Source organism: Haemorhous mexicanus, chromosome 8, assembly GCF_027477595.1.
Source record: "Haemorhous mexicanus isolate bHaeMex1 chromosome 8, bHaeMex1.pri, whole genome shotgun sequence".
NCBI classification, from domain to species: domain Eukaryota; kingdom Metazoa; phylum Chordata; class Aves; order Passeriformes; family Fringillidae; genus Haemorhous; species Haemorhous mexicanus.
The window spans coordinates 12,338,528-12,361,123 of NC_082348.1; the positions used below are offsets into that span (position 1 = coordinate 12,338,528).

General features: G+C 38.5%; 1 protein-coding gene across 4 annotated transcripts in view; it reads right to left on the reverse strand.

The window, feature by feature from the left end:
- Positions 1-22,596, reverse strand: part of PTPN4 (protein tyrosine phosphatase non-receptor type 4) — a 109,388-nt gene that overhangs the window by 76,651 nt on the left and 10,141 nt on the right. The window contains exon 1 of one of the 4 annotated variants that reach the window (XM_059852767.1): positions 6,918-7,047. The exons of the other annotated variants lie outside the window; for them this stretch is intronic. The gene's annotated coding sequence lies outside the window, so the exon portion shown is untranslated. Of the gene's footprint in view, positions 1-6,917; positions 7,048-22,596 lie in introns of those variants that run through there. 4 annotated transcript variants of the gene reach the window in all.

A 22,596-nucleotide genomic window follows, 5' to 3' on the forward strand; every position in this document is an offset into this window, starting at 1 on the left:
TCAAGTTCCCAAAACTTCCACTACTTCTTTCCACTGGTGGATAACCAGATTGTGCTCTTTAGCCTGGTACCTGCATGGGGCTGGCAGTTCCCAGACTCCAAACTCTCCTGCTCCTGGGTCAGGGATTCCTGCAGCCTTCCTTACAGCCTGGCACTGAGCAGTCTCCACGCTTCCTGTGCAAAAACAGTACACAAGTTGAGCTGATTTACAGCTGCTTCTATACATTCCTCCAAGATCTCTATCTGCAGACACTGAGCTGCTTGAGCAAATCCTTCATGGATGCCAGAAGTATAAAACAGTAAAGGAAAATCCTACTTCACTTCTGAAAGTCAGCAAGAGAAACATACTCATGTTCTCCTCAAAAATCCATTATCTCACCTGCATTTCAATGCATAAGCTACTCTTACATCCTCCTTTTCCATATGCTCAATCATAAGAAGAGCCAAATCTAACAAAAAAAGCATTAGTACTTAATGTATATATGACCATTTCTGAAAATATTGGGCCAAAACTTCAACAGCTGAGAGAAAAGAAGGTGAATTTAGCCCCTCTCCTCCACCATCAGCTTCTTCTATACATGAACCAGTAGCAGAAAACTAATTTAATATTCTAGCCACTTACTCAGATAAATTCCTAAAACTGTTAATGCATCCCATGAACATGAGGGTTTCATGGGGTTGGCTGTGGATTTCAGTGCAGTCTTGATGCCTAAATTAATAAGCACTATCAGTTAAAAAATTACTTGAGGATTTTTTTTAAACTAAGACCTCCTTGAATAATGCTTTTTATCTACTTATCCGAAATGGAATTTCAAATCTGAACAACTGCTGTGTGATATCAAGCAAGATTCTCACTGTTATAATCACATAATTACTGATAGAGACAAAGGTTAAAGATGAAACACCTTGCTCTGTCACGCCCAGATTTTCATACTTTCTAACATAAAAATAATGAGTGTTCAATCACTCTACATAGGATCTGTTAGAGACAGCTGGAGGCTGTAACCAACACAGCAAATTAGTGAGACAGTACTGTAGCACACTACTGTTTTCTCTGAAAAATAAACTATTTGGACAATTTGACAACTCCCTCCCTTGCTCCTCCCTGCCCCCAAGAAGAAGGGCACAGCTAACAGAGGAGCCTATTATAAATGACACTTCTATCTAATTAAATGTCAATACTCATTATGCTTGAACTGCATGCACCACTCTCACAAAAAAGCCTCTCAAATTCAGCTGATCCCTTTCTCTGTTTTGAGTCGGGAGCAGGACAGAATAGGAAGACTGGTATCTGCTTTGCTTTGCTCCAGTATGCAACATTTCAGGAAACACATAACAGCAAGATAAAATTCATTAGTTAGAGATTACAATGCCTACTGGCAGTTTAGGAGCAATATCAATAAATAGATGAGTTCTTAGAAACCACTCTATCAACACTGACCATTATTTTGAACCTAAAGCCTCTATATCCTCCCATTCTGTGCTCAGTCATGTTTTACATGCAGACAATAACCTTTCCATCTTCACTATCCAGGACTCTAGATGAGATAACAGCCTGAGAAAATATTAAAATTTCTTTGGAAAGGAAAAAAGAAGTGGGGGGAAAAAAAAAAAGACAAATAGACTTATAAATTCCAAACAGCTCAATATGGTTCAAACCCATTTTTAAGGTTCAAATTTAGTCTTAGTGAACACCTGTCCAAACACATTACAGCTTTGGATTGCCAGAGCGGCTGAAGAAACTCAACCAACAGACTAAAAGCCTGCAACCAAGAAAGAGCTAGAATTAAAACAGTCAGACCTTCCCTCCCCACTCCATCCTCCTTCATCAGGGCCCCCATCTCTTTTTTCACTACATCAGTTTTACAGTCCAGAGTGTGAACAAATGCAAAGACAACAGAAAGCGTCCTTCCAGCTATTCCTGCCAGCTCATGGCTCAGTACTCACTGACCTGATGATAACAATACTGCAGAAGAGACAAGACCTTTCCATCACTTTCACATGATACAAGAAATATGTCCAGAGTACACACGCCTTTAGGCAAAGCTTCACAGGGAGCACCTGTGGTTGGTTATTCACAACCAACACAAACCCATCCGTCCTGCAGGTGACACACTGAAGCCACCATCAGAGTGGAAACATCCTATGAATTTGTGCAACTCTTTTTTTTCCTGACCTGGAGACTTTTCATTTCTAGGTGCTATTCGGGGGTTAGGGAGGTTTTAGGGAACAAGTCACACGTACATTTGAACAAGATGTGTGAAGAACCTCACATGAGGTTTCAGAGATTACTTTGAGCAAAACCACAGAAATTTTCTCTATAATATGCAATACACCCCAACACACCCTAAGGACCAGAAAAAAACCCACATCTATCCCCCTATTAAGCAATGGACTATAGTTGATCTTCAGGAATCAACTGATTGTAGTGTGACTGCTTTACAGAATGGTTTAGGGAAGCCATACCTGGGTGTGAAGAAACAGAGAGAAGGCAGCTGAGGCTAGAAATGTCTTTATGTAACAATACTGGTATCATGTAAGGCCTGTTATATGAAAACACAAATTGATGGCAAGCACCAGCTAGAGCAGTGCCAGCTTGTGAGGCAGAAAGGCCACAGAGAGGGAAGAGGCCCCAGGGGCACAGCTGTGGCCACTTCAGGCAGGCAGGCAGCAAACACGCACAGGCACCGCGGCAGCAGCAGCCAACACTCCTGCAATGAGCCACTGAGGATGGAAACAGCAAAGCTAGCAGGGAAAAAGACTAAATCTAACTTTATTTTTTAAAAAGCCAACCAATCCGTGTGGAAGAGCAGATAGCTGAAGCAGTCAGTAAAGGATTTGTCTGCCAGGAAAAACAAGAACAGGAAGAGGAGCAGTGTTTAAATATCACTAAATGGTGATTTCAACTATCCTCCTATATTTAAAAAATATTCTAAATTAAACAAATATGCAAATGCATTTATAAGACATATAACCTCCTTGTTTCCCAGTATGCAGCTGTCAGTTCATGATATTTGGAGGTGTTTATCATGTTAAAGATTACTAGGAATAAATAGAAAAGTTTTCCAAGTGAATTCCACCTCCATTATTTTAAACTTGATTCTATCCATAACCTGCCCTTGTTTGAAAATAGCATTAAAAATGGTAATCCATGACCTTCACACAGATGATTACTACATCTATCTCTTCCCATTCCTGGAGCTGGATCTCTTATTCTTGCTTTTATGACTCAAAGCTATAATAAGATGTAGTAAATGAAGACTATAACGAAACATTACTAAAATATCTTGATAGAGACTTCTCAAAATAAATCCCCAGTACTTTTTGAAATGTGTTCCTTAACTAGGTTAAACAGATTTAAATAGATCTTTCATTAAAGGGAAATACAACTCTAAGATCAGGAAGCCTAAATAGTACCTATCAAAAGAAAAAAGGGCTGAAATTAGAGTGAATTCAGACAAAGTACCAAAGCACCAGGCGATAACAATTTAGTATTTAATGTCTTGCATAAGGGGGGGAGAATATACACCCCTCACCTCAAAACGTCCCAAATCCAAATTTCTTCCTACAGTTTTCCTCAAAGGTTTCAAAGCATAATTAAATTTTATTCCCCTTTGCAATATGACTTAAAAATTGTTCACCTATTAAAGAAAAGACTCTACAGTTCTCCACAGACCTACTAGAAAATTAAAGCTCCTCAGTATATAAAAGGAGTCTTAAATTTTTGAGCTTTTAATGACAATGCGCAACTGCCTGTAGCTAGAATAACCAAGTACAGTCCTTTCATGACACTAATTATTAACAGCTCTAAACTTGAGCAAGAGCTTGACTACACACCCTGAATTGAGGAAATACAGCAAGTGAAAATTACGTTTTGATTTCAGCTTTTCCATCAACAAATAAGAGGGTTTTTTAACACAATTTAAGAAATCAAAAAGAGAAAAGTTACATGCAAATAACAACTGATGGTCCTCAACAGTTGTACACAATTAAGCAGATAAGACAGGTTAAACACCAAATGATGCAAAGTTACACATTCTAATTTGGTACGACTGTAAATGAACACAAGTCCCACTGCTTCCTGTATGTTGTACAAGCCTCAACCACAATTATCTGAAAACAAAACTGACAGAAAATATATGATGGAGAAAATCTGTGGGCTTGCCATTAGCCACTTGAGAACCCACAGATCAATACTGCTGCATGCTGAAGGACCCACAAGTCCAGAGCAGCCAGTGGAACCGGCAGCTGTAGTTCCAGCTGCGGCACCTGTGTTGGGAAGCCTCTGAAGTTAAAGGCAGTCTGAACTGAAAACAAACTGGCAAAACTCAGAAAAAGCTTGTATTCTACTCATAGCCAACTTCAAGTTGAATTTTGGCTGGCACTAAAACTGAGGTATTAGACAGGGGGAGGAAAACTTGTCTGTGTATATTTCGTTCAGAGTTGCTAAACCTAAGCCAAATTATCTTCAATAGATTTAAACACAGCAGATGCTAATTCTATGTCTCAGTGTAACCAATTGGACACTTTCCATCAAAATTAGTTTTTAATCAGAAACACCATTTCCATAAAATAGAAATTTTCACGTGGAAAATTTCAGTTTTGCCAAAACCCACCACTTTTCTGCAGGAAACATTGAAATAATGCCTATCTGGCTACCTGCCTGGAAAACGCTTGTCAACTCCGCTTCTTCCTCCAGCAGAAAACAAACCAAGGGATGTCTTCTGGCAGTGCTGCCCAGAAAAATGACCTCACTCCATCCGTGGCCCTGGCTTTCAGCCACCCTGCCTTGCACCCCGGGCACTCGGCCTCTCCACGGCGCTGTGGCCGTGGCTGTGAAAGGCAGCAGGTCATGTTTTGGTTGGTCATGGGATGAGCACTCGAGAGACCCCAAAGCAAACCAGGGAACTGGAACAAGGAGCTCCCCACATGAGGCAAGATCAGTTTTGCTGGTCCACCTGCCCAGTTGCAAAAGAACCATCCTATTTTACATCATCCCAAATTTTAAGGCCTTTTATTTATTTCTTTATTTACTATATTTTACAACTTCACCTCAGTTTAAGTTTTCTTCTGACTTCTGCCTCTTCTCAAAGACTTTCTTAATAGGAAACAATTTCCATTTTCAAGCCAGATCAAGATTAGAAATTCAAAATTATCTGAATGAATCTGACAATGAAAATATTATGCATAAGATGTTCAAGCAATCAAATCTTATAATCATCCACATGCAATGGAATTTTAAACAGGAAATATAAAATCACATTTTTGTGGGTTTAGTTTCTTTAACAAAGTATCTTACAGATATCTATACTCCATGGATTTGTAAATTGTACCAATCCATTTTGTAACAATTGTATCTGTACTTCTTACAAAGTGAAACTCTGAGCCAAATCAAAAGTTTTCCAAAATTGTGGCATACTGACCTCAGGAGTCACACCCTGTCAGGGGTTATGACGCGCTTAAATGTTAAGGGCAGACTGCAGGTCCCCTGCACTCATCTTCATGCATTCAGAGTGTTGAAAATTGTTAAACAACACTCAAGTTTGGACATAAGTAAGAAGATAAATGATCTTCATGCATATTTCTAAGAGTATCTAAAACTGCTTTTCATTTGGGATATATTTCCTTCTCTTGAAAATAAATTGACAAATTTACAGAAGCATCTGTAAAAAAAAATGGGAAGAAAACATAATGCAAGAGGAAAGACAAGATCCAAAATTACATAAAAGTTTGTAATTCTTAAAAGGGTTCATCAAACCAAACTTCAAAAAACCCTTAAAGTTTAATTTTTCTGTTTCTGAATATGACTGTTTTCTTCCTTTTAGCTTTTGTTCTTTATAGAATTACATAGTAATACTTGACAGTTTCCACAAAATTAACTTTACAAAAATAGCAGACACTATTAATGGTGTGAAAAGCAACATAACACTGTCACGGCTAACTATGAATGTACTGTGGGGGGGAGGTGGGGAGCAGAAATCCCTACATTCCTAAATCCAAAAAGTAAAGGCACAAAGTTCAAGGTATACAGTTGGAAAAGGAGGAAGAGCTAAAACCACAAAGTTTATAATGCACTACAACTCCAGAATGAAGACACTAAGATACCCAAGTGAAACTAAAATTCACTGACAAACTGTATTTCTGCACTACACATCTTATCTATTCAATCTCAAACCTTTTATTAGAAGTTAGATTTCTTTTACTAGCATATTAGCAAATCACTTTCCACGTACAGAGTATACATTTTCTATAAAGAAAAAGCCATCTAGTGTATTTGAATTTAATAAAATACCAACTGAGAAAAATTACCTGACCATTTTGCTTGGAGCTGGAAAGTTCTACAATCAGCTGCCATTCAGAACCAGCAAGAAGCTTTCAATTTGGTTTGTCTGAGATTAATCGAAGTGAATTATTCTATCATTTACTGAGTTTATTTTTAGAAAGAAAACAACTTCTACCATCTCCTCTAATGCATTAATGTTCAGGAAGACACAGAGGCTTTAATGCTTGTTTATCATATTGACTCAGTTCAGTATCAAGTTTCACATCCGCTGAGAAAACAGGCACACAACCATGGTACAAACCAGTTATTCAACTAAAAACAAAGCAATAAAAGAAACATCACAACTCCAGAGGAATAAAACATTACCAATAAGGGCAACTGAACCCACACATGCAGAGTTTGTGTGTGCTGAAGTAAAAGAGCAAAAGGCTATTAAAAGGAGAAAGTACTACAAAATTATAAAAGGCTATTTATAGGCTTCATATCATGCTACTATTTATTCACACTGCTATTTATGCTTTCTCTCATGCATTTACCAACTCTAAGCAAGAACAAAACCTTGAATGCAGTTTAATCACCTGCATGTCTCAGGGCCTTCAATTACATTTACTCCTCTGCTGCTCCCAAGAACTTACTTTCATCCGGCCAAACTGATTCCCTGCTAGGACACAAGCACACAACTCCTGCCACAAATCAATGTAGGAAGGGCCCATCGGCACTGATGATTCCGTGGCAGTAATCAGATTTCCTCTTATTCTTCCTTGTAAGACAACCAGAGATCTGGAAGGACCCTGTAAAAATATGTTTTCTGTCACTAAAACTGCAGTATAGTTCAAATCCTCACCTCAAGCCTTTTCACTCTGCTGCAGCTGAGAGCACACAGCTGTCTCTGCCAAGAGGCTGGGGGCAAGTTTGGGTTTTGATTTTTTCCCCTAGCACAATTCTAAATGCCAACTTGCTTGTAACCACAGCCCAGTACAGAAGTCCACGTCACCACTTCAAATTTTCTCCAACTTGTGGTATGACAGACCTGACCAATTATTCTTTTTTCTTTTCAATAAAGCCTAATCCTAAGAAAACCATGCTGTCAGGGAAGATTATATATCTAGTCACTAAACTCTGAGTAAGTGTAACACAAATGAACTTGTATACTATAGTGCCTATAACTGACATCTATTTCTTCATAATAAAATAATCCAAGCACAGTAGTTGCTCTCAGAGGAAGTCTTAATCTAGTGATTAATTTAGCTTTCTATGCCAGAGAATCAGAGTACTTGCACAGAAAATTACTGTTAAAAATGAACTTTACTGTTCAGCTGTATACAGAGAGATTGCCATGTACTAGTCTTCAACAATCTTTTCCCACCATAATAAAACTAAGGATGCAACACTCTTTTAAATCAAAGGACTAAAGCTGTAAACTTGATTTAGAAGCCTTGTGTGCAAGCTAATTCACCTTTCAACACACAACAGCTTTACAAAATGCTTAGCAAAAAATCCATTTGGATAGTCTCTTCTACTATATTGCAGGTAAGAGAGAAGCAGTTATAGTATAGTCCCCAGGCTGTTAGAAACCAGAACTTTGCAGGGCTGTCCCACTTTCCCGGCAGTGAGTTCTCTGCTGCCCCAGGCAAATGCTCAACTCCCCGCCCCACCCCTGCTGAGCCAGGGTCTATGCAAGGCAGCAGGTCAGAATGACAGATTTGAACCAATTCCCTCAGTGCTCTCAGTTCTCCTTTCATTCTACTGAAAAAGTCCATAATAAGGTGTGATTATGTTGGATGTCTGTTTCAAATTCGTAACAACCACTGGAAGTATGTGGTAGCCTACAAAAACCTGACAGCAGAGACCCAAAGCAAGGCTTAGTGAGCCTGTCTGCAGCGAAGTGGGCACACTATAAAAACCAGAAAGGAATTTCATAGTCGAAGTAAAAAGGTAATGTAAATCTGCAAGAAAAAACAAACATCTCACGATTTCCAAAAGCACACAAGGAACACACGCTTCAAGCAGCCGATCTACTGTTGGCAATGACAGCATAAGAAACTGTCACAGTGTAAAACTCACCCTGCTATCATATTTGTTATTTTTATACACAGGGCAACATCCTGACTCCAAAGCTACTTGAGAAGCATCTCAGTTACACGAGTCAATGTACTTATATGATAGTAGACCTTCAACATTTGGTAATTCGTACAAGCTTTATGTAGACATGCTGATGTTAAATCACTATGACAAATGGCAATAACTCCTTGGTCAGAACTAAGCACAGAAACTGTGATGTAGTCCTTAAATCTAGGACACAACTACATCCTCAGGTGTAATTATGGTAAAGCCAAACACAGCAGTGGACTTACATCAGCTGACAAGTTTTTGCCCAGCATTACAGTTCTCAAGGATCTCTATGACCCATACTTGCAGTGTGAACTGCTTTGTGGAGATGCATATCTCTGACAAATGAACTCTGAAATTCCTCCAAGCCTGTAGAGCCAAAAAACCTCAAAACTCTTGACAGAAATTATAAATGTAAGTGTCCCTACAGAGAAAAAGATTTGCAGAATGCACCCAGGTTTCCCAGCTTCTTATCCTTTTGGTAAAGGTGAGAATAAAGATTTTTAGATGTTGTCTATAAAAGCAGTGGAAGGGAAGCTGCCAGCAAGTACAATCACCACTTCCTTAAATACCTTTCCTTTAAATCCACCATTAAACACTTCCTTTTTATGCTTAACTGCCAAGCAGTCAACATTCTGGGACAGATTCATTTCTTGTTTCTAAAAGGGAACAAAGCTACTGTTGGAGAAAAAGGAAAAAAAGCCTTCATCTCTCAAAGTACAGAACACAAATGACTATCTGTCCAGTGCTGCCCTCTGAATAACACCAGTGCAGGGGCTGTTGATGGTCAAAGGAAGGAACATCCTGAATTCAGCATGGGGCCAGCCCCAAATTACCAGCAGTCCTCAGAAGAAATGTCACCACTAGATCAGGTGTGAATATTCACTGCTAGTGCTACCTTGAAAAAATGAGAAATCTTACCTGCACAAACAATTCAATAAGCAAATGTCAAAAATAATGAATGAAGCAAGTTCTGAGAAAATTCTGGCTTAGTTTCCCCAAAAGCTCTAAAAGAGCTTTCTCAAGACATTTGTGTTTTATATAAAGAAAAGTGCAGTTCTAATATTTTCCACTACAATTCTTGATTACATCTAGAGTGTGTAAGTCACAATAAAAAGCTCAAAGGTATCAACACAGACTTGCACAGAAATGAAAACAAGTTACAATAATGAATACTTGAGTTATTTTTATGAATATCATTATGGTCAAAAAACAGCCTAAGTTGATAATATAAAAAATACAATTTTTTCAATATATTTTCTTGTTTTATAACAACACATGGTGTCCCCTGGGAGAATCATTCTTCTATAAATATTTGACATGAAAAGCAAGATTTTTTTTTTGTTTTAGCAAGTATGTTTTGATTCCTGACAGAAATAACAGATAATAATGGACAGTGGAGATAGCACATTTAAGTTGAACATAAACCACAAATTGTTAAGTTTATATTTTTGGACTTTTCAATGGGGTCCTTTAAAAGTCATTAGGCATTATTAGGCAATTTAAATAATATACTAAGTAATCTTAAAATAGCCTGGCTCTTGCTCCTCTTGTTTTCCCTGGATAGGCAGGTACAAACATGGGTCAGATTCAGAGGTTGATGGTAATTGATTCACAGGTTGATGAGGTAGCCATGCAAAAACTACAGAGGTAAAAAATTCATCACTTAAACCATCAGTTCTCTACCATTCACTTCCTGCAAATACTCCAGATCTCTTCCATGTATGTTCTTTCCTTCTCAAGGCTCTAACAGTACCTCTTCTAACTGTTTGGTTTCCTCCATCACTCAAACCCTTTCCTATATTTTGTCCATTTCTCTAATTATATTTCAACTTTCCTCTGGCTTACTCGATGCCCTCCTCCTTTGGGGTGGGTACAGAAGATGGAAGAGCAACAGAAATCACAAGAATGTCCCCAAAATGCACAGAAAAATCAAAGAGGTTCTGCCTGAAGGCAATAAGAAAAACTGTAGCCAAGAGATGAGAACCATGCCCAACTCCGCGCCCAAGGTTAATACAGACCTGCCAGGTACATCCACAGAGTAGCAGCACAGCTGTCTGATGCATTCTCCTGAGATGCTTTCCATGTGGTTATGAATGGAAGGCAACCTAATAATCTATGCAGCATTACCAAAAATCATTAAAAGGCTTTTAAATTTCACACATTTTAATATGCAGTACAGAAAGATTTCCAAACCATTACAAAAATTCATGAAGAACATGCAAGCAAGTTATTTCACCCAAGCAGTCTACTACCTACATACATTTTGACTTAAATCTGTGTTTTATTTTTCTATCATTTTCACCAAAAAAATTAAGTCAAGCTTGTAATGCTTAGGGACAACCTCCTTCAAAAACAAAAGACTTTCAGAACAGAAGACCCAGAAGGAAAACTGATTAAGTACAAGTTTATTCTCAACAAGTACAAACACGTTGACAGTGACATGAGTAAGTTGCTAAGTTTTCTGATACATAAAAAGAGAAGAAAGCTTTTTATCTATCAAGCTGGACATAGATATCTAACTGTTGGACTTGATGATCTTTGGAGATCTTTCCAACTTAAACAATTCTAAGTGTGAAGAGACACTCAGATGATAAAAGATAACACTCACCTACTTTGCAGTGAAAATATTGTACTAAGTGCACTAAGAAGGAACAGTCTACCAACATACAAATGAAGACGGCATTAAAAGGTGACAAGCTGACTCAACACATCTGCACTCCTCCACTTGGGTACTGTGTTTAAAAACTCTGTTCATTCATGTGCCCCTGCAGTCAGGCTGAAATGGTTTTCTCACACCTGCTTCTTTAGGCACTCTTTTGCAATTAAACTCAGCTTCCCCAAACTCTTTACATCTCTAGCATCCCAGAATTAAAAGACTACAGAAGAGGGACATGTGGCAGGATATGGAATGTGCACATTAACAAAGAAAACCAAGCAACTGGTTTCTGCTGTTTTCCAAGTCTATTCACATGCACTTTTCCCTACTGGCAGCTCTGCTGCACAGCCCAGGTCCCCCAGAAGCAGCTGCAGGAGCCACAGGTGGAAGCAGCAGGAATGTTGGTCTGCAGCAAAGGTCTCTCTGAACAGTGGTACTATGCTTATCTGAGGACACAAAGCTCTTCCCCATGCCCCCAGAAATGCCCAGAAGACGTATTTTCCGAAAATGAAGACACTAGTATCACACAAGCAATAGCCACCACACTCACCAGTAAGACACAGTCACTTTCTCTCTAAACAGCAAGACAGACTCATCAGAGTATCACAGATAGACTCAGTTATTCTGGGGACTTGGGTCTTTCACTGCAACAAGTACTTTAAATAGGACCTTAGGAAATTCAGTACTTTCAAAATTGCATGGGTAAAGTCAGTAAGCAACAAGCTTCCTCTTAACAAAGATGTACAGGACAGCCCAGAATAGCAAGGTTCACCAAGTGCAGAGTACCAAACCAAAACCACTGGCTTCTTAGTTCAGTTTTCCCACTTATGTCTTCTCTGAAACAATCAGTGGATCAGTGACAGAGATGAACAAGCTTGCCATATTATGAAAAAGCAAAAAAAAAAAAAAAAATCAACCCCCAAAAAAGGGAGAGTATTCTTTTCCCATTACAGGTTAAACCAGGGAACAGACATAGAAACTACATTTTTTAACAGAATAAAAAACAAGATCTAAAGCCACCACATTTGTACTATGATTATGCAGAGCACTCTGTCTGACAAAGTCCAGATTGAATTGATCCTTCTGAACTCCAGCCACAACACCAGCACCATTAGCAATACTGACTTCAGAACAAGTACACTTGAGCAAGTGTCTGTTGCCATGGATAAACGTATATGGAGTGGTCACCTAGCTACAACCACGCAGTTGTTGAAATGGGATGACAACAAGAGAATTCAAGAGTCTCAGAACTGTCAGCACACTAACACCAATGATAACATACCATGAAATTGTTAATACCTTCTGTGGAAAGACGTGATAACACAGAATTTGTTCCCTAGATCACAGGAAGCAGATCCTGGTGATCCATGACTGGAAATGTTTCGGTAGCTCCAGGAAGTTGCAAGGAGAGAAAAAACAAAGAGATGAATGAGCCCCTTTACAGTTCAGTAAAGATTTGCCAAGTTTTGGCTCTGTCCACTACTGTAACAGGTCTTCTCCTCAGAAGTCAGTCTTAGTGGGTCCAAAGCTGGGGTCTGTGAAACCAAGGAAGAAGTGATGCAGCTCCGGATGGATCACACAATTACTGAACTGAGGCTGCCAGGAATATGCACTGCTCATGGAACAGTGGGTGGTCAGTGCCATGCACCATGAGTCCTTCAGCATTAGTCGATGGCAGGGTGTCTCAAGATGAAGACAATCTGAAGGGTTCTTCAGTTCTGACTGTTCAGAGGAGAGAAATGTATCAATGCTTGTCCTTTCCAGATGCAGAAACCGGTGTCAGGATGCTCTGGCAACTTCTTAAGAATGATGAGCATGATGTTATGTACATCATAGAGAGAGGCAATGGAAAAGAGTTTAATACCACCACCACATTATCCTTATGAAAAGTAGTTCTCACTCTCCAAGAACCAGCAGAGCATGCTTATTTACCAGGTCACCCAAAAATATCTGAGGGAGCTTCTCAGTAGCTAAGAGTATCAACAATCTACAATGCCCATCTGAGAATTTTCTGTTCTGAAATTCTGAAAGCTAGAGCCCAGAGAGCAGAAATCCCTGTTATTTAACACAAAATCAGCAAGAAGCTTGTGTCTGCTACTGACAGGCAGGCAGACTGCTACAAGCTATTCTGATTCCTCATGAAGGATGTAACATAAGCATTATTAAATAACAGACGTGTCCATCTGTCCTCTGGAAGTGTATAAAGAGAAACACAAATTAGAATTTCTTCACAGTCTTAGATCATCCGCCTTTCTGTAAGAAAATCTGCTGAAAAAAACAGAGAGAAATGAAAAGGTGCCAACTAGACTGAACAAGTGCTGACAGAGCTCATGAAAGTGCAGAAAAATCTCATCTAGCTCTCAAGAAATCCAAAATAAGTAACTCAAGAACACATCTACCCAAACCTACAGCTTATGCATACTTTGTGGTAGGCTTTGTTTTTTAGCAGATATAGAGGCTACACTACCTGGACATCTCTGTCACATGGTGGTCACTGTGGCAAAATAACTCAAAAAATCTATGACTGGCCACTAGTATTTTTGCCACTATATATTCTATTAAGCCACTTTGGAAGACGACTGTAATATTCCTCTGAAACATGATATGGGAAGATGTTGGTAGCTGGAGTAGGAGCAGCCATGCCACCATTACATAGCAAGTTTTAATACCACTACAAATCTGGTTCTTACATCTCATCTTGCAGTTCCATGGACTGATGAATTTTTAGTCTCAACCACAAGGGATGAGAAAAGTGTTAAAATTGTAGGTGTTTGAACATTTATCTAAAATTCACTGTTGTAGTTAGCTTGTTTTCCTGTTTTGTTGGCTTCACTAAGAAATTTCTTTCAATTTTCTACTGAATATAATTGAGAGTTTAAACAAATAAAAAATTGCTTTCCAGAGTAACTATATCAGAGTTAAAGATGATCAGAGAGCTATTACTTAAATGCCTGTTTTCAGAGCATTTACAGATAAAAACACAACATCTATGGAAAGTATATGAAATCTAGGCAAGGCAACAGGAGACAAATAGCTGAAAATTTGTCAGTAATATTAAGGTAAAGACACAACCACTGTCTCCACTGGCAGCAGATCCAGGAAAGTATTATCTGAGAAATTTGAGAGCAACTCCTGAATGAAGATCATACCTTCCTTTCAGCTGGGAAAAAAGAACAGTATTCAATGACTTATGGAAAAGAGCAGGCAGTAGGATCCATGTTATCAGCAGGCACAAGCAATTCAGAACTGATACAGGCTAAAAAGGCATTATACAACTACTGAGAACAGGAGGGAGGTGATGGAGAGAGCTCCCAGAGGAGTGCTGCCAGCCTGATTATATGGGCATCAGATCCCCAAATGTACACATAATAAGGCCGTAGGATATTTTGGGAGAAGATCTAGAGAGGAACCCACAAAACATAATATTTATTTACACCTTATGTGCCACAGAGAGTTTGCCTTCTATTTCCAATTGGGGATTACACTTCAAGACACTGCCATTTGGTGGTTCACTTTCATTAGGGCAGTGCATCCATTCCTGGTATTAAACTTTGGAAAATTACCTATTTACTGAAAAAACCCAATACTGAATGATCACATGTAGCCTGAGCGAGCTCATGTCTGTTTTAGTGCATTAAGCTCAGATTCTTATTTTACTTCTCAGCTCAATCTTTGAAAGAACCAAACATTGATTTGCTTGTATAGAAACAAATGGAAATTTACAAAGTCAATAACTGGGATTATGAGAGCCAGAAAGAAGGCATGGACAAGACAATGAACTACAGCTTATATGACTGACCAGAGGTTAACTAATATCACTCCTTTCTGAAAGGTTGTACACAAGCTGCAGAAATTGTCTCAATGGTGTGCATCACACTGTTAAACAATGACACTTTTTCTGTTATTTTTTTCCAAGTAAGTATAGGAATAGAGAGAACATAATATACATTAATTTTTTAGAACAACAAAAAGATACTCTCACATTAGCTGAGATGTTTTGAGACTTCAACAGTTGAAGCCACACCATTACTCAGAGGCTTGGAACAAGTCTATTTACATGGGAGCATGCAGAACTGCATTTAGAGGAGAATTCACATGTTTTCTGCACTTTATAAGTTCAGGGAAATTATCGTATTTGCAGACATTATAACGTATTTGCAGAAACTTAAAATCAGATGTACATTTTACCATTTCAGTATCAGTTTAATATCCACAGAGTAAAACTAACATCCCCCAACAAACATAGAAACAAGAAAAAAAACACCAAACACTTTCATGCTGCTTGTTAATAACTTGACTGCAAAGTAATGAAGTGCATCTCTGCAGATTTAGGAAAAGGAAGGGATTATTTAGTGCATTGGTTTGCCAAGAGCATCTTGTGATTAATTTCAGGGACATGAAATATTTTGTTGTCAAGATATCCAGTCACTGCTGGAAAGACACTGTGAAAGCAGGTTACCAATGATGCTACCACAATGGCTAAAGTTTTTCAAATTTCACAATAAGCAAGTACCATACTGTACTGATTTGGACAACAACTGATTTAAATAATTTTTTTAAAACTTATACATATCTAACTCTAACAACTTATCAGTCTAAACCTCACTGTAATTATTTTATGTGTATGTACAAATGACAGTACAGGTTTAACTAATGATGTCCACACAAATTATTTAAATAGGTTTTCAACCTATCCTGAGGGCAACAGGCTCCACCTCCTGTGCACACTGAGAAATGGAGGCTTTCTATTGATGCTGCTATTGATCACTCATTCTAAGAAGGAGATAAACAAGGAGCTTTGGAAAATACATCGAACAGTAAGGAGGAGAGGTAGAGAGGTTGCACAGATCAGGATTTCCAGAAGTAGGATGTGACAGTATCACAGACAACTAGACTTTACTCTGACAAACTCTTCGTATTTTGACATAACCTGGCAGTGTTAGCTAACACAGCATCCCTGACCCACTCCTGAGTCTGGCTTCTTGCTTCCAGCCTTGCATCATCCTCTCCCTACTGCTGACATAGCCATTTGTACAGCCATATGGTAAACCAGAGCGGGGAAATAAGAAGCAACACAATTTTGGCAAAATTATTCTTCAGTCAGACCAATTCCCCAATATGACTCACTGTGCAGCGGCAAAAGCACTACTGCAGCACAAGGGGGGCAGCAGGTGGCCATGAAGAGAGGAAGGCTTCCTTCATGCTCAAAACACAGAAAAGAGTAAAGGTATGAGCATCCAGCCAATAAATATTATTCACTCATCCATTTTGTTAAAAACCTTTTCAAGAAAAGAACAAAAGAGTTGAAAATGTTGAAAAGGTGAGGAAAATGTGAAGAAAAATTCAAAACTGAAGCTTCTTCAACTGTGTATTTCCTGAATCTGGGGCAGAACACAACCAGATAAAATGGGGTGATAACTAGAATCTAGTTATCATCCCATTTTTTTATTTTAAATTATGAAGCTAAAGCAAGCATGTCATGTGATGAAAAATATCTAAGAAAGTGAGCAAATTAAAAAGGAATTAAAAATGATGACAAATGGAATGGAAGGAGATGAAGGTGCAAAAACAGAGGAGCAACCATAAAAAAAGACAACAGTGCATTCTTCCTTGAAGCACTGGAGACCAGAAATTTCATGTATTCCCCACCATTTCCATAGCTACTTATGGACTATCACAATAAAAGTACAACTTTATTAAAAAAACAAAGCACATATCAAACCTGTTAATTTCCATATGTCCGTGCGGAAATAATGCCTGCCTTTTTATGTTTTTATGTTATGGAGCCAAACCATCTTTCATATATATACCTGAAACTGTTGCATCATTTCCCTACTTATCTGCTACAGACCTCCCTTAAAATTTCCTGCCTTATTTATGTCCCTTTCACCACAGAACACACAAGGACTTGCATACCATACAGCAAACAATGACAATGAAGAATCATTGGGAAGAAACAAGTAGCATGTGATTTGTTCTGTGGTGTCTGAATCACTAATTTGTATTTTGTTTCAGGAGGTGCCAGGGGAAAGATTAAGACTATAGTGTTAATGCAGACAATTCTGAAAAGATCAAGTTCCCCAAAACATTATGAAAATTCAGTGATAAAATGCAGCCAAAGACATAACATGACAGAGGTGATGGAGATTGACAGTAAGCTACTCTAAAGGGCTCCCTGCACTGTTTCATCTGAAGGCGGTACAACGTCTGGCATATCAAACAAAATGGAATGGTAGTTACCAATGCAGACACCAGAGAAGTTTTATTGAAGCTGTACTTAACTACAAAAAGAAACTGAACAGAATATGCCCTGAAGTGCTAAATCTGACCTAAACCCCTATTTTTGTTTGTGCATTAAGAGGTCTTCAAAAGTACAACGTGGCTTAATACAGTCCATAATGAGCAGCAAGACTCACCCTACTGTGTCTGTACTGGTAAAAGACTTGCACAGAACCTGGTATTTGCTGCACTTTCTATCTTCAAATTTATATACTCAGTAGGCGTACAAAAAATATCTCCTTTTATCCAATGATCTCAGAGTTTTACTGGGAAACTATTTCTCATTTATAAAGGAATAGAACAAGATGCAGAAAACCAAGTAATTTGCCTGTCATTACACAGTGAGTCAGTGGCAGCAGCCCACACTGGTCATACATCTCTTGCTGTTCTTATCAGGTACTGCCATTAGAATAAGGTCTTTTATAATAGTTACATCAATATGTATCAACAACATGACCCTCACAATTTCAAATTTATGCTCGCTCTTTCTTTTGCACAGAAAATGAACACTAAGCTTATACAATGCACCCTATTTAAAAGATAATACATTAGTGCCTTCTTTTATCAGCCCAGTATTTCTTTGACTGAAAGATACCAGAAATGCTTTTGTGTTTGGGTTTACAATGAATATTTTAAAATCGTTAAATATTCTACAGAATAAAAGTTATTGCATGAGTAGCTACATGTCAAAACCACACAAACCTAGGAATGGATTTATAATCAGTTGTATGTGGCTACACCAAGGAAGGTTCTCTGTATACAGGACACAAGTCTGATACGTCTCCGCATTATTCATCACCGTCAGGATTACTGAGTTCCGGATCTTTTATCTGATCCAAGAGTGCACTCCCATTCTTATCCGCAGCACGTGCTGTGCCAGCCCTTTTGATGTAAAATTTTTCTCCCTGTGGTATGAAAAGTGCCTAGTGCATGAGGGCTGTGGGGAGAATGACGATGACAGTACAAATGAACAAGGAACAGTAACACATAAACAAAAGATGAATTGTTAGAAAAAAGGTTAATTTATGCAACTCAAAGAAAAAAATCTCTAGTTAACAAGCAATTCTTAAAACCCACAGAACTTGGCATCAATTCTACAATCCCTTTAGCATATCATCTTTGGCACACAACCACGGGAAAGACTGGATTTTATCTCCACCAATGACTTTGGAGACCTTTCCAAAAAGGAAGACTATTGCAATTGGTGCTAATACATTTTCTGACAACTAGGCTCTGCAGCAGAACTTTGACTAAAGTTTCTTTCTGTGCACTCAGTTTTACCATTTGCCAGAATATTGATAGAGTCTAGACTTTTAATTCACAATGTCTCTTATCCTGCACACATCCAAGTCCAAACAGATAAACTCATATTGGAAATAATGATTGCCACTTTTGCCAATGAAAAACAAAGAATGTTATTCTGATGTATGGGAATACAGAGGTTGTGCTATATAGAGTTTCAAACCAGTGCATCCAACATAACTGGCTTACAGCTTTCAGCTCAGACAACAGAGGGGAAGTAGGCAAGGCCAAGTTGATTATGTAGCTGGTTGATACATCTTCACTCAACTGAAAATGCCATGTAACTGTACAGGGACAGACTCCAAAGACCTGTTGTGGGTAAAGCAGAAAACCACCAGCAGATGAAGGAAGAGAGAAAGCAGGATCTTGCTGCTTCCCTTCCAAACATCTGTCATTATTTCACACAGATATGGTATGGCTCTTTCAAACAAATATTTAAATGCAGCATCCTGGATCTTGAGCCCCTGCATGATTGGTTCTGCTGCACCATGCCAATCAAAAACCTATCAATCCACACAGCAATGAGCACACACCCCTGTCACGCCCTGGTGACACAAGATCATGACATGTACTGAGATGGTGACGCTGGACTTACAAAGGCAAAGGCAGTTGGATGAAACAATCTACCTCCAGGAACGCTGCAGGCTCCCACAGGTGTGGGGAGCAGCCTCACCTGTGCACATGCCCTAAAGCTTCTGATGTATGAATACAATTCTTAAGTTGCCAGTGAATGTACACATTCCCTTGAAAAGCCAAAGTATGCTTAACATTTAGAATAATTCTATTTTTTAAATGCACGTTGGAATCTGCATAGCCATAGATAACCTTGTTTCACAGGATCTGCAGTGCTCAAGGGATGTATTGCTACTATAGTAAATAGCAGTCAATACAGCAGTGAGAAGAGCTGAGGGGACATGGGCTTAACTATGCGTGGCTAAGCTAACATCTTCTGGAAAGTGACTAGCCGGCATGGAACAGTAATTGCTACAGAAGAAAAATATTTATACACAGTAGCCAATGTTTAATTGGGTATAGGGAAAGGAGAAGGAATATCCTTATATATTTTTAGCTGTACTTCTCTATTAGACAGCTTAGTTACTATAGGTTACAAATTGAGAGATGATTTGCAGAGAGCAATGTTCTCTTTCTAAAACGGAGACTGATACTGAAACAATATTTTAAATTTACTTTCCATAACATAAGTTGTAAGTGCTTAGGAGTCCATGACAAGGAATAGAAGTTTTTAACTATCACATGACATGAAGTCATTTCTTACTTGTTCAAATATTATGTTCCATAAATGTTGATATTTTCTGCTTCCTACATGAGATGTTTAAGATGCGTAAAAAGACTCCACAAAATCTTTTTTCTCAAGAAATAAAAATAAAAAGGCCTCCTCCAAAAGATCAAGGCACATGGCTTCAGCATTCAATCCAGAATAATAAAAGAAAACTATTTTCTGAAAACATACATTTCCTTCATAAGTTTGTACAATTTCTTTATTCTGTCAAGCAGGCACAATCCACTACAAAAATACCAGAATTGCATACAAGGTGGTTATATACCAATTCTGCTGAAAAGGATCTTAGAAGGTAAGTGGGAAGGAAAGAGAATATTTTTAGCAGGTCATAAGATACAAACATAAACCAACTATGTCATGCTGTTGTAGAGAGGGAATTCCTCAGATGAGGATATGGAGCCAGGCACACAGCCCACGGGACAGATAAAGGTCCTCTCTCATGATTCTCAGTATTGCAAAACCTCAATGGACTTGGTTTTAAGGTTCCTAAACCATATGCAGGTCAAATAAGAACAGTCAGGTTACTTCATACGATACCACAGAAGCTGAATGTATTACAGCCTTCAAGCACTTTGAAACAATTTTTATCCATATATGGCTGATAGAATGCTTACTAAGACATTCAATATTACATCAATTAGATATTAGATTCAGTTCTTTTATTATGGTAAGGAATGCAGCACACTCACAGACCCTGCCCTGGCAGAAGAAAGCACTTCTGGGAAAGGGATGACGAGTACAAAACATAGTAAAGTGGTCAGGGAAGGATTTAGCTCAAATTTAGGACCATATTTTTGCCCCTGAGATAAATTTTTAACTACCTGTTCTACAAACAAGGTATATACTTGTATATATTTTGACATAAAGTTCAATAAAAGGGATTACCTGACAGTGGGGAGCTATGAAACACACTATGCTGTATCAAATAATAACTTATTTCTTGCTCCAATACTATATTTTATTATATCCATGTTTCAGGTTTTCTGGCACCTACTTGCATGAGCTGGCTAGATTGCTGCTTTCCAAGTCTTCCTCAACTCCTACCACTTCTGGCATTTTCTGGTTTTTCCACTTCTGTTTCTTCTTCTTGCATTCAAAACAAATTATAAACATTTGATGCAAAATGTATCAAAATGTTTTCTGATATATATATATATATATATATATATATATATTTGAGGTTGGCTATCTAAGAACAGCACTGCCAAAGAAGATTGATAATACCCATAAATATTTGACCCATGTCAAATAAAACATGAGGTACTGTGTTTGTCTTGCTTGCTGTCATGAACTGTTTTTCATAAAGAAACAGAACACAGATAAACCTAAAAATACAGAGTGATGCTTAGTTTTAGAGAGATCTAAAATTATTTTTTTCCCTTTAGCAGAACCAAGTTTCCCTAACCAAACTATTTTAGATGCCCATGATTATTTCTTCCAGCTTATAAGTTTGTTACATTCAAAGCACCTAGAACAGAGGAAGGGCAATAACGTGTTTTAAGAAAAAAAGTCATGTTTAATAGACTTTAAACATTAGGCTTACAAATTGTGCCAGCAACATTCCATTATCTTGTTTCGATAAATGCTGAACAGCCTGGGAAATTAAAAGAAGCTTCATGCTGCAGTGACAAAATTAAGATAGGTTTTGGTGTACCTATCAGTCAGTTGAAATGCAGACATTAACATACTAACTTTGTGGATCTTTGAATGACATAAGTGTCAAGATGAAAGCAGCTGACTCAAATGCAATCTGAATTAGAAGTGGAAAAGGAAATGGGGAAGAACTTTGAGGAACCAACAGAAGATCTAATTTCACTTGATTTTTTTTTTTCAAGGTAACACCATGACAGGATTTAAATCCCAAATGCATATAATTCCAAATGACAACACTGAACACAATGGCTCTGCAGCTATGATATTGTCTGTGTTACCAATTCTGCTCCTCACCATACTCTATCTTGCTCTTCTTTCCCCTCATCACCAGCAAAACACTTCTCAGGGTGCAGTGTAAGTTCCATCTGAGGAGTCTTTCCACTCCAAGTGTTAGGACAGGGAAAGACTAGAGACAGGCCATGCTTCCTTACGTCTCCACTGAGCTGAAAAATTTCTCAAGTGCCAAAACATGCACCTGCTCATGCAGCAAGGTAGGTGAGGAGGGGACTGTGGGTCTGCATCTCAAGGTGACTGGGCTGGTGGCAGCAAGTCTCAGCATCAGTTGGTTCTCAAGGTGAAATTCCACAAAGAAGCTCTTAACACCTCCTTCTCCTCACACAGAACCAGACTGTCTGGTGAGCAGGAATTAGGAGATTGGGAGTGTGGGGAAAGGCAACTGTCATCTAAAAGGCCCTGCTGGTACCTTGACTTGGTTCTCTGAATTATCAGCAACAGTGAAAAGTAAAACTAGAACACAGAAAAATCCATTAATCTGAGTACCCTGCTGACAAGCAGAACAAAACTCTTGCCTCGTAGATGTGCTCCCCAGCCCTGGTGGCAGCGTGTACCATTACCTGAGGGGAACTGCACAAGCTGCCCAAAAGCAACACCACTCAAAGGGCTCATTTATAAGGCAGTAAAGCATTACTGAACACAGAGTGCTGTATTTCATATCACATAATCTTTGGACTACTTCAAAAGTCAAACATCAATTTTCTAAAGCTTCTGGTGC